The sequence below is a fragment of the Pinus tabuliformis genome, chromosome 4_2 (genome assembly GCF_031772625.1).
Source record: "Pinus tabuliformis cultivar Carrire ecotype Pingquan chromosome 4_2, CPIR1, whole genome shotgun sequence".
Classification (NCBI taxonomy): domain Eukaryota; kingdom Viridiplantae; phylum Streptophyta; class Pinopsida; order Pinales; family Pinaceae; genus Pinus; species Pinus tabuliformis.
This window is the reverse complement of record NC_142304.1, coordinates 1,117,837,145-1,117,850,285: the sequence shown is the minus strand read 5'-3', so window position 1 is coordinate 1,117,850,285 and position 13,141 is coordinate 1,117,837,145.

Genomic DNA, 13,141 nt, shown 5'->3' with positions numbered 1-13,141 from the left:
AGATGAGGTGTGATACATTTTACGGTGTGTCCATTCAGCAAGATAAGACTCCCGCAGATCTTGTACATATTCTTCTCACAATTCACCACTTGTTGTAGGTACTTCCACCAAGTTTTTCTTTACAGAAACCATGAATGAATATTAAGCGGAAGTCAATTTTAAAAACTAAGTAATATATCTTTTACATTGAATTAATGGATAATCCTATTGTGAATTTAAAAAAGTAAGTAATATATCTTTTACTGACCGATTTTCCTCACTCTCATAAATATTTGATTTAGGATCAAACATAATATGATATAATTATATAACTGAATAATAAGAAAATAATCAAATTAATGACTAAATGATAGATATAAGATCAAATTAATGACTAAATGTTAGATATAAGATAGTTGGTTAGGATATTCCGACACATAGGATATAGTTAAGTTCAACTTGGTCTAGTATAGAGTTAGGTTAGAGTTAGGTAAAGTGTGTTTCTTTACCGTTGTACATTTTGTAACTTACAATCCGACGGTCATGATATGTAGTGATCCGACGGTTCACTCTCACCTCGGTATTACCGACACTTGATGCGTGGCTTGACACCCGATTGGTCCATGAGTTCTATTTAAAGCGCATGGAGGGTCATTGTTCGGGTAATCCATGCATGAGAAAAGCTTATTTTCTCTCTACTTATTTCGGTCTCAGTTTATTTAGGTTTTTTTTAACCGGATCTATACCTTTCGTTTCTGCGTATGCTCTTTGCCCCGCGACTCTGTGCGATCTGGGCAAATCAGAAACAGAAAGGAAGGATTTTTCTCATGCGTATGCTCTTTTCCCTGCACCTTAGTGTGATCTCGGAAAATCAGAAACATTGAGAAAAATATTTAGTTTTTCAGCTAAAGCTAACTTTGAGATTTTTTTTTTAAATTTCTAGTTTTTTGGCTAAAGCTAACTTCGAGCCGCAAGGTTCATTTTTTCTTTTCATATTCGTGTTGGGTTTTGTGTTTAGTGTTTTGTAGGGAAAAAGAGCTTTCTCAAGGCAAGCACGCAAACCAAGCCCCCCCCCCCCCCCCCCCTCTCTCTCTCTCTCTCTCTCTCAATTTTTTTGTATAGATCAATTGGTTCAAAGCTATTTTAAGAGAGTAGAGGTCTTGGGTTCAAGTCTCCATTTTGTGGGGGCGGATTTTTTTTCATTCTCGCACATTCGCGCGCTTTGCCGGCAACGTCAACATTTTTTTTTCAAAAAGCCATAACTTCTTCATCCGGAAGCCTTTTTCAGAGCCATTTTTTTAAAACCGTATATTTTTTCGAGATCTATCCATTGGAACACTTACTTTCAGCATCTTCAGCTTCAGTTTTAAAAAAAAAATGGAAAGTCCATGCCAAGTCATTCTTGACAGCACTAACTACTTCCAATGGGTAGCCTACATGGAAGATTTACTTAGAAGTAAAGGTCTCTTCAGAATAGCCACAGACCAAGAGAAGAAACCAAAAGATGAAGACAAGGCTGCCAAATGGGAAAATAGACAAGATCAAGCACGTGGTTTGATAGGTATGTCTATTTCTCCTGATCTTAGATTCCACATTGCAGAACTTGAGACTCCTCATGAAGCATTAGAAAAACTCGCTAAAGTTTTTGGGATTAAAAATGAAATTAGAGCCCATCAACTTGAAAATGAGTTGCTTACTTTGGATCCTAATAATTTTTCTTGCATTGAAGATTTCTTGTCCAAATTCAAGACCCTTAGATATCTCTTGGAAGGTGTTAAAGTTAAGAAAGAAGATGATAACCTTATTTATTCCATCCTTACTAAGTTGGGACCAACCTACTCTGTATTTGTTTCCACTTTCCATTCTACAAGGGAAGCTTTCATTTGTCAAGGAAAAGACTACAAGGCCCCTTCCTTTGACTCCTTTTGTGATTCCTTAATAAGAGAACAAGAAAAACTCTTACACCTTGGTCTTCTTAATCTTGGAAACTCTTCCGTGAAAGCGTTAGCCGCCCAGCAGCAACCAAATTCAAAGAATCCTAAGAAGTCATATCCTCAAAAGAATGGTCCTAAACCATCTCAGCCTCAAAATGAAAGATCATTTCAGCAAAATGATAGGACCAATAAAAACAAATGGAAGAAGACTGATAGACATTGTAACTTTTGTAATCGAGATGGCCACTTAGAATCTAAATGCTTTAAGAAGATGGAAGCCTTGGAAGCCGCAATGAAGAAACATAACATCCATGTGGAGCATTCTTCAACTTCAACTTCATCTTCAGGAATGACACTTTCTGCATGTTGTTGTCAATCATCTCAGTCTGGTTATGCATTAGATGTATCTTCTTCTTCTCATTCTCATGAGTGGCTCATTGATTCTGGAGCCTCTTATCACATGGCCAAAAACCAAGCCATGTTTTCTTCTTTAAATGATTGTAACACCAAAAATATATATGTTGGTGATGATAGATCTCTTAATGTTGTAGGGACTGGAACTGTTCATCTAGACAATGGTCAGTTTAATGATGTACTATGTGTTCCAACCTTATCCTGCAACCTTCTATCTGTATATCAAATAACTCATTCAGGTGAAGGTAAAATTGTTGAATTTTCACCTCATGATGTTGTAATCAAGGATCTAAAAGATCCTAAATAGATTCTAGCTACTGGTCTTGCTGATGATTCCACAAGGTTGTATAAGTTTCACAACTTTGGGTCATCAAATCTTCCCTCAGTATTTGTTGCTCATAATGATGAAGTGAGCAAACTTTGGCATGAGCGATTTGGTCACTTAAACTATTGCTCCCTTCAGCATCTATGTAAAGAAAATAGGGTGACAGGTCTTCCTATGGTATCTTGCAGAGATGGTGTTTGTTCCGGATGTGTACTCGGAAAACATCATTGGGACAATTTTGACAAACGTGCCTCTTGGCACGCCTCAACCCCTTTACAACTTGTGCACAGTGATTTATGTGGTCCACTTCCTATTGCTTCATTCTCTGGCTGCAAGTATTTCTTAACTTTCATTGATGATTTCTCCAGACGCACTTGGGTATACTTCTTAAAACTCAAGAGCGAAGTATTTAACACATTTTTGGCCTTCAAAGCTTTTGTTGAAAAATAATCTGGACATCAAATTCTTAAGCTAAGAACTGATAATGGTGGAGAATATGTTAAAAACACATTCATCAACTTTTGCACCGAAAATGGAATTCAAATGCAACATACTGTTCCATACACTCCACAACAAAATGGTGTAGCTGAAAGGAAAAATTGCACCTTAAAGGAAATGGCTAATTGTATGCTGCAATCTAAAGGACTCGGTCTTAGTTTTTGGGTCGAAGCAATTAATTGTGCAAATTATATAATCAATCGCACTCCTACTAAGGTTCTAGAGAATATCACTCCAGAAGATGCTTGGAGTTCCATTAAACCAGATGTAAGTCACTTTCGTGTGTTTGGAAGTGAAGCATGGGCCCATATTCCAGATGAAAAGCATAAAGCTTTAGAACCTAAGAGTGAGAAATGTACTTTTTTTGGATATTCTGAAGATGTAAAAGGTTATAGACTTATTCCATTTAAGTCCAAAAATGTTATCATTAGAAGAGATGTAAAATTTGATGAAAATAAATCGGCCTGCGAGCCTAGTCCGGCGGATGTGCCACCTCTTCCTATCTCTTCTACTTTTGAAAACATTTCTTCTTCAGATGATGAAAGCGAGGATGATAATCCTCCCCCACCTTCTCAGGATCCTCAACTTCCAAGATGGGTCCGTGCTACTTGGGATGCAACAGGTGATCTTGTCGGTGATCCTACAGATCAGCGACGTACACGTTATCAATTTCAAAGAGCCTCTTCTTTACTGGCTCAAGCTCCAGTAAATCATGATCCTGACACTTTTGCAGAAGCTTTAGGCCATCCACATTGGGAAGCATCTATGAATGAAGAATATCATTCATTGATGACAAATGATACATGGGATCTTGTTCCTCTACCAAAGGGACGCAAACTTGTTAGATGTAAATGGGTTTACAGAACCAAGTATGGACCAGATGGGAAAGTTGATAAACATAAAGCTCGTCTCATTGCCAAGGGCTTTTCACAGGTTGAAGGCATTGACTACACTGAAACCTTCTCCCCTGTTGCCAAAATGAACTCTATCCGCCTTGTTCTTTCCCTTGCTGCCTCTTTAAAATGGGAAGTCCATCAGATGGATGTTAAATCGGCCTTCTTGCATGGGGACTTGCAGGAAGAAATCTATATGGAACAACCCATTGACTTCATAGAAATAGACTCCAGCCTTGTTTGTCGACTTAAGAAATCCCTTTATGGCCTCAAGCAAGCTCCTCGGGCTTGGTATGCCAAAATGGATATTTCTTTTAGAATCTGGCTTTTCTAGGTGTCATTCTGACAATACTGTCTACACCAAGAAAGTGGGCAACTCTATTATCATCCTTGTTCTTTATGTTGATGATCTTATTCTTACTGGTAGTGATCCCAACCTTATAAACCATGTGAAGTCCAGCCTTAAAAAGAAATTTGAAATGGCAGACTTAGGACACTTACACTATTTTCTCGGTCTTCAAGTCTTGCAATCCAAGGAGGGTATTTTCCTTTCCCAGTCCAAGTATGCTTGTGATATTCTTCGTCATTTTCACATGGAAGACTGTAAGCCAGCCCCCTCTCCCTTTCAGGCTGGAGTCAAACTTTCAGTCTCTTGTACTTCTCCTGAAGTTGATGCTACCTTATACCGTCAACTTGTCGGAAAACTCTTGTATTTAACCCATACTCGTCCTGATCTTTCCTTTGTTGTTGGCCTTGTTGCTCGTTTTATGCAAAACCCCCGTGAAAGTCATTGGAAAGTAGCTAAAAGAATACTTCGTTATGTTCGAGGTACAGTACAGTTTGGGATTCATTACAGTGCCAAAGCAGCTCCTCTGTTAATTGGTTTTACTGATTCTGATTGGGTTGGTGACCCTGATGATCGGAAGTCTACTGCCGGTTATGTCTTCACTCTTGGTTCAGGACCTATTACATGGGCTTGTAAGAAACAGGCTGCCATTTCTCTTTCGTCAGCAAAAGCAGAGTATCGTGGTGTCGTGGAAGCTAGTAAGGAAGCCTTGTGGCTTCGTCAGATCCTATCAGAGGTTGGCTTTGAGCAGCAGCATCCAACCACACTTTGGTGTGATAATAAAAGTGCCATTCAGCTATGCAAAGATCCAGTCCAGCATCAGCGCAACAAACACATTGAACTACACATGCACTTCATCAGAAAGCTCATTCATGACCATGTTCTTGAAGTGCAATATTGTCCAACAGATGATCAGGTTGCAGACATCTTCACAAAGGCTCTCATAGAGGCGAAGTTCACTAAACTTCGATATATGCTTGGAGTTTAGGAAGTTGTCACTAAGGGGGGATAGGCTCTAGTGCCTCCTTCCTTCTCCTATTGTGTCATATTTGTAAATTCTTCAATCCTATCCCAAGTTGTTCTTTAGGGGGGATGTTAGGATATTCCGACACATAGGATATAGTTAAGTTCAACTTGGTCTAGTATAGAGTTAGGTTAGAGTTAGGTAAAGTGTGTTTCTTTACCGTTGTACATTTTGTAACTTACAATCCGACGGTCACGGTATGTAGTGATCCGACGGTTCACTCTCACCTTGGTATTACCGACACTTGATCCGTGGCTTGACACCCGATTGGTCCATGAGTTCTATTTAAAGCGCATGGAGGGTCATTGTTCGGGTAATCCGTGCATGAGAGAAGCTTATGTAAATTTTCATTCTTTGATTAATAAATTGCCTGTAGTACCCAAGTTGGGATAGGCCGTGGACTGTTTCCCTCCTTGCACTTTGAGGGTTTTAACCACGTCAAAAATACTGGTGTATTGATCCGTGATCTGGTTGTGAGCGGTGTCCTTTTGGTATTGTTTCTGAGGAACTTACCCTGTAAATTCCTACAGTAATAGGGTGTGTTGTGAATTCATTAGGGTTAGAGTCATATTCATTTTCGTTACGGCATTGATGGGCTTAGCCTCTTTGGCACCAGCACTGACATCGCCCCCTGTTGCAATAACACCCAAGGCGACCCTAGTTCAATTCCCAGCAATTCCATCACCGCAGATCTTTCGCAGGGCTAGGATTTCTTCGCTTACTATCATATTGGATGCCCAGTGAGCATTGTTTGAGGCAATTTGTAGCAGATGGGGCGAGTCTGACAATCGTCGGGTGGTGGGGCGATTCTGAGAATCGTCCCACCCACGGGGCGGTGGCGGGGTGATTCTTAGAATCGCCCCCCCACCCGGTGATTCTCAGAATCATCCCATCTGCTACGAACCGCCCCAAACAATGCTCATTGGGCATACAATACAATATTAAGCGGATTTCAGAGGGAATTTTGATTTTAATTAATTTTGGCAGGAACAAACAAAATAGTTTTTTAGTAAAATTTCAGTTTTGATCTGGAGTGAAGAGCAGATCGCTCCAATCTGGGAGGCGTTCAGCTTATTCAACACCGACCGTGATGGGTACATTACGGTGGCCGAACTGGGAATCGTGATGCGATCCCTGGGGGAGAATCCCACTCAGGCAGAGCTTAAAGAGATCATTAAATGCAAAGAGATCAGCAGCACCATCGACTTCCCTCACTTCGTGGACGTGATGAAACTAAACTTGAAGGGAGGGAGCTTCCATGTTCAACTCAGGGATGCCTTTAAAACCCTCGATAAAGAGGGAAATGGCAAGATTTTTGCTAGGGAACTCTGTCATATTCTTACCAGAGTCGGGGAGAAGCTGGAGTAGTCGGAATTCGATGAGTGTATTCGAGAAATTAAGGTCGATTTCGATGGAAACATCTGCTACGAGATCGAGTTTTAAACAAAACAATATATTTTGGTTTTACATTTGATTAATAATCAAAGTAGTTAGACCTAGATTTTGGGAGCTTTGTAAAATATTCTTATATGTTATGTTATCTAAAAAATAAACATAGGGAAAATTGATACATAAATTATAAATTTTGAAGTAAACAACTTTTGATAGATTGAACATGATGTATGACTTGAGTTTAAAATTTTGAAACTTCTTGATAGATTAAACATATTGGATGATACAACTTTTTGATAAATTGATCATAATAGATGACTTTAATTTGAGCAATTCTGTTCTGATGAGATAAAATAGTTATATTTTTCATTTGCAAATCTGTAATTTGCAATTTGCAATTCTTCATTGATTGCATAAAATAGTTTGCATTTTCCATTTGCAAATCTGTAAATAATCACAAATGGATTCCCCGCTCTCTTTGGCTAAGCAAATTGTTATAAACCAAATCAAGTCCAAACGTACACAAGCAATGTTTGGTAAATGAAGGCAACCAAGTGCTTCAAGACTTGAGATATAGGGTGAGGGTCTTTTGACTATTTTAGTTAATGAATTGAAGTTGGAATGTGATCAGGCTATGTCAGTTAGGGTTTGTTAGGTTGAGTCAACAACTCACTTAATTCATTTTGTTTAGGGTCTATTAGGTTCATTTTGTTTGAATGCATGAGGTTAAAACAATTGTTTTTGGGAGATTTGGGATCGTTTTGACTAGATTGGTGTTCATAAATAAAATTTCAATAATTTCTAATAAATTGATATGGTTTAATTCCACACATCATTATTAAATTGATAAATAGACAAATCACTAGGTGGAAATAAAAAAGTTTTTCGAAGAAGCTTGTCTTTTATCTCTTTGCATAGATAAGATTTGTTTTCGTTGATAATTCTGTTGAAATGAATTGATTAAAAGGGAAACAAGTGTGTAAGCAAGTCTTAATCATATAAATGAATTTCACATGTAGACTTGAACATATATAATTTTGATTTCTTTTAATAAATATAAAATTAATTGTGTTTGGATGCATTATAGTGTTTTTTTCTTCACTTGATTAACATTGGTAGTGGATGATATGTAGTGAGTTCTTTTTATATATTACAATTCACCATTATTAAATTAGTTGAGTTTGTTTTATTAATTTTGAAAATTGGTATAAAATGTTTTAAAGTGATTTCATGTTTGTGAAAATATTGAATTTTGATAAAAATGAATGTTGAGTAGAATGATAAATACATTCTATTTTATAAAAGTGACATGGGCGTTGAGGAGGTGACATAAGGAAGAAAATGTTTATAATATGTTTATTGATTTTGGCATCATCATGAATAATAAGGTAGAAGTGCTTGTGGTTTTATAGGACCTTCTTGTGCCCAAAAAAAAGGAGTTTTTAAAGTCACAAGTTTTGACAATTCTATTAAGCTCAAAATTATAACCTATCCAAATCTCTTATTCATGATGCATAGATTAGGCATCTATGCTAGGTTTGCAAGTAGTTATGAAAATCTGAAATATGTTTAGTATTTATGACTTTTCTTTTTCACCCATGTATTTGCCACATCTATTTGTTTTCTTCCCATCCTGTTTTTCATTGGGTATGACACAATATTTTCCAATCATTGTGTATGACACAATATTTTCCAATCTTCCATTGTCAAATATTTTTTGATGCTAAATAATCTTGGCAAGCTAAAAAGAGTGGTTATTGGTGTGTATTGTGAAAGAAAAAGACACAATCTAACACGGTTTACCTCTTCTCCATGTTCTGAATGAACACATAGGTTTCTTTTTTTTTTCCAAAATAATGAACACCAAATAAGATAGAAATGTAGGTGTGTTCTGGGGAAAAATGCCTATGCAGGATGATCCTATCCACCTAAGGTGTGACAGTGCCTTAGCAACAAACAGAAACGACTATTCTAGTATTCTTCCTTTATGAATTAAGAATGAAGAGAGATGGATGGACTAACCGGTGTCTTCCGTTTGTCCCTCGATCCGGTTTCTCTTCTCTTTGAGAGTTCCCAGCTACTTGCCTTCTCGCTCACCCAGCTTCAATAGGTCCCTGCAAGATCACAAGAAGAGAACAGTACACAAAGACATAGATTCATATTCATAACTAGTTCAGGATTAGAAATAAACTAAACATACTAATGCAATCATACATCAAAGATACATCAATATATAGAAGAAACCAAGATAGCTTTATTGATGAATAACAAGGTTCAGGAAGAGATACAACCCAAAGGGCTCCAATCCAACATCTGCTTCCCAGCAAATTGTTGTGGGGGAAAGTATCCAACTCGGAATGACCCTAACCCACTCTAAGGGTGACAGTTCCTTAGCAACAGCTGAAAGCAAAGCTATCTAAAGTTACTTCTTTATGACATGCAAGAGATAAAAGGAAGAGATCCACTTACCGATGTCTTGCGCAAATGGTCGATCCAATCTCCTCTATTTGCCGCTTGCTCCCAGCTCCAAGTCTTTTCATGGGCCCAGCTACACGAGATCCTGCAAACAAGACAAAGAAAGGAAACTACAAGAAGCATGCATTCATAACTGATTCAAGGATTAGCATAAATCAAATACGAAAGTAAGACAATACATCATTGAAACACATGCGAATAGAAGAACCTCAAATGCTTTATTAATATATGGAAGTAAGGTTCAGGCGGTGATACAACCATGAGAGGTCCAATCCAGCATCACCTTCCCGACGGAGAGAAATCTCTTCTTCACCTCCCTCAAGCAATCACCCAATGCTCACAACTGTAAACCAACAGCAATCCTTTGCACTAAATTCCGCCCTCCAGATCCCATGGGATGAGATCCTTATATAGAGTTTTGGAGTGAAGATAAGTCAGCTTGATGTGTGACTTGTTGTCCTCTTCAACTCCAGTTATTCTTCAGTTCTTCACTCAGAGTTTCTACCTTCCACTTGGAGTTTTAGAAGCTCTTAACTCATCATTAGGCGAATCTTCTGATCCAAGTGTCATTTTGGAAGCTTCCTGGGCACTGGCACATTGACAAAAGATTCCTCCACATGTCAAAGTACGCCCAGCGCAGGTAGCCTTTGTTGCACTTGCTATGCAGCGCAGGTACACCATAGAGCTTTTGTCTTTCAGCGCAGATGCTTAGTGGAGCAGCTGATTTGATCCAAAATTGGCCTGTTTTTGAGTGTTTTTCAATGGAGAACTGATTTGCAGTGCTGTGGTTTGCTGACCTTGTTCCTCTAAGGGTAAGAACAACATGTTTAGGGACTTAGGATCCCTTAGATTATTGACATTTCATGCTCTATGCTGTAAGGCAAAAAAATGTCTATAACAGTTTCCCCCTAAAGTATGAGGTCATTTATCGGGTGAAATGATTTATTACGAGGATCCGAAGTTCATTCAATCGTCGGGAGGTGACCTGTAACAAAATACAATACAATACATTATCTTTTCATACTTTCTTTTCATGATCTAGCTGATGCGGGCATTTCCCATGCTCAGCTTTATAAATACATTTGTTGTACATAAACAGACGATCGTCTGATAATAGACTGATAATTCTCTGCTTTTAATTATCATCCTTTTAGTAGGATGATCATCTGCTGCACATGTCTATGTTTTTATCTCCTGAATATATATCGTAGCCCGGATGGATGAAACTAGTTTCGGGGTCTTCAAACTTGTCCGATCTTCACTCTAGTACAAGTCGATCCATGTGAGAATTTCTTGAAGTCGAACATGGAAAGACATCGCTTGATTACCAGTCAATAATGTAAACTGTTAACAAGCGCGAGAGGAATCACCGATAATGATGATGACCCTCAAGGTACTGCAGCACAATTCACGTGGTGTGAATATAGGATCTGACGTCGAACACCACGCAAAGTCTCCTGGTCGAAGGTCATTAATGTATACCTATTGCCGGGAGTGAGAAACTTGCCATTGAGGCATGCAAGCTTCAAAGTACTGAGGGGGTATTCCTAGACCAACTTCTTGGATAATGAGCTGATGTCGACAAGAAGTGATCCGTCAAAGGAGGGCCTTAATGAATCCCACATCAGTGACACGGAATGGAGCTAGTGATGATGGTGAAAATGATCTGTGAGATATGATTCAGGGTGACGGTCATGGAAGGATGAAAGATGATGTACGGTAGTGGATGGGACCCGGTTGAAACTTTCTGAATGACATCTCTTGAACATATAACGACACTGATGTGATGGATCGGTAGCATTACCCCATGTATGGATGGTATGGCGAGACCATGGTGAAGGGACCGGTGAATGATAATAACCCAACCCGATATTTACGGAGGCAAAAGTGTCATGTTCAAGAGCGACTTGCTACCATTAAGCTTTGAGGTTCTCCCAATTTTTCCCCAGTCATTTCTGACTAGTACCTCTTTATTTTTGTCAAGCTTGAGGAGGATAACATATGCTTGTTCTATAACCTGCCCTTCGGGCAAGCCCATCGCTATGTTTTAACGAGCCTAGCGATAGGGAAACTCGTTCTCATCTAAAGACAAGTTTGTCGCTATCTAATATTTTTAACGAGCCCAGCGACAAAGACAACTCGGTCCTTTTCATTTTTAGAGAGTTTGAAAAGGGTACATAAAGTGGACTCCAGGGGTCCTTTTTCGTCATCTAATCCCTTAAGTCCGAAAAAGTATAAAACAATACAAAAGGGATGAATGTTCGATATCTTTATCGAGCCGAACTAGACAAGCGCTCGATCTTTTTGTGCAATAATCCCTCAGGTCCAAAAAGATTAAAATCTAGAGGAGGGATAGCTCTTCTAGTCCTTTTAACAAGCTGGAAGGCCAAAACTCGGCAAACTTTTCATTTTTTTACGAGTCAGTGAAAAGAGCTCAAAGAAGACTCGTATTTTGAGGAACGAGTGATAAACAGGGATAGCAGCAGATTCCAGGTACAGGTTGGAATTTTCCAATCATGGCAGTATTACAAGGATGGCTAGGTGGGATCACTCTTCGCAGCTGTTCCTCAAAATAGGTAAACAATCAAGTGGATTTGAATGATCGGCCAAATGAAAAGTGGAGGTGACGGTGCACAAACACGACCAAGGCTTTTATGGCTGATGAATTTACGGTCTCAAATGGTTATTTACCGGTTCATTTTTCTGAATGAGCTTGAACTCTGGAGGAAGCCTGCTCACTTGCTTATGTTTATTTTTTAACGAGCATGAATTTCCGCATCAAAACTGCTCGGATCTTGCGTTTATTTTTTAACGAGCATGAACTTTGCCAAAACTGCTCATGTTTACCAGTCATAAAGCAGGAAGGTCTCATGGAAGATCACTATTTTTTAAAGAGCTTCATCTCCCTACGTATTGCTCCATATCCTCTATTTATGCAAGCTGGGTATCGGCTAATCCTACGAGTTTAACGGGTTAGACCTACAGGTTTAAAGGGAGGACCTAAAAAACTAAAAAACAAAATAGCCACCCGTGCTTGCATTCCAAGAGGTTTGCATGCCCCCAGGTGTAAGTCTAATTTCAAGGTCGCCCCTACTTTTCCGTTAAAAACCTTTGTTTTCAACAGGTGAGGCTTACCTCTTTCACGTTATCCAAAGATCGTTCTGCTAATCCTTTCAAACAGAAACTTTCTTCGGCGATGTCTATCATTAGGTTACCCAAAGATGGTTACAATTTGTTGCAGCAATAGAATCTCTTTCTTTGGAGGCTGCCCCTACTTATCCTTTAAAACATTTGTTTTAATGGGTGAGGCTTGCCTTTAATCCAAAGATGGTTACTACTTGCTGCCGCAAATGGATCCCCTTCTTTGGCAGAGCCTACTTATTTAGACAAAGATGAGTAACGGGCCCCCGTCCTCCCACATAACTTTAACAAAAGAATCTTTTTCCAGAACAACCCCATTCCAAACTACCCCTTCTTCTGCATGAGAGCTCTTGCCGGCCCTTCTGTTTTACGAAGATGAAGGGGGGGAACGGGGTACGGACTAGTCATATTCTCCCGCGGAAATACTACTTTACACCCAAGGTTTTTTCTGCCTCCAGAGCAGACCAGGATGCATGCCCCCTGGGTTCCGGCCTTCCTTTCCCGAATTACTCGCACTCATCAGGAAGAAGAACCGGAGGTAGAGACCTTTCTTGATCAAATAGACCATTCAGGATAGGTATGTGACTATTTGCGATGCGTGATCCCAGAAATGAAAGTTGGTCTACGAGCTTGACCATTCTTCCTTCATATGGAAAACACATTATTCGAAAGAGTGAGGAGAATATTGCTTCCATGCAATATATGTAGTCTCATCCAAGG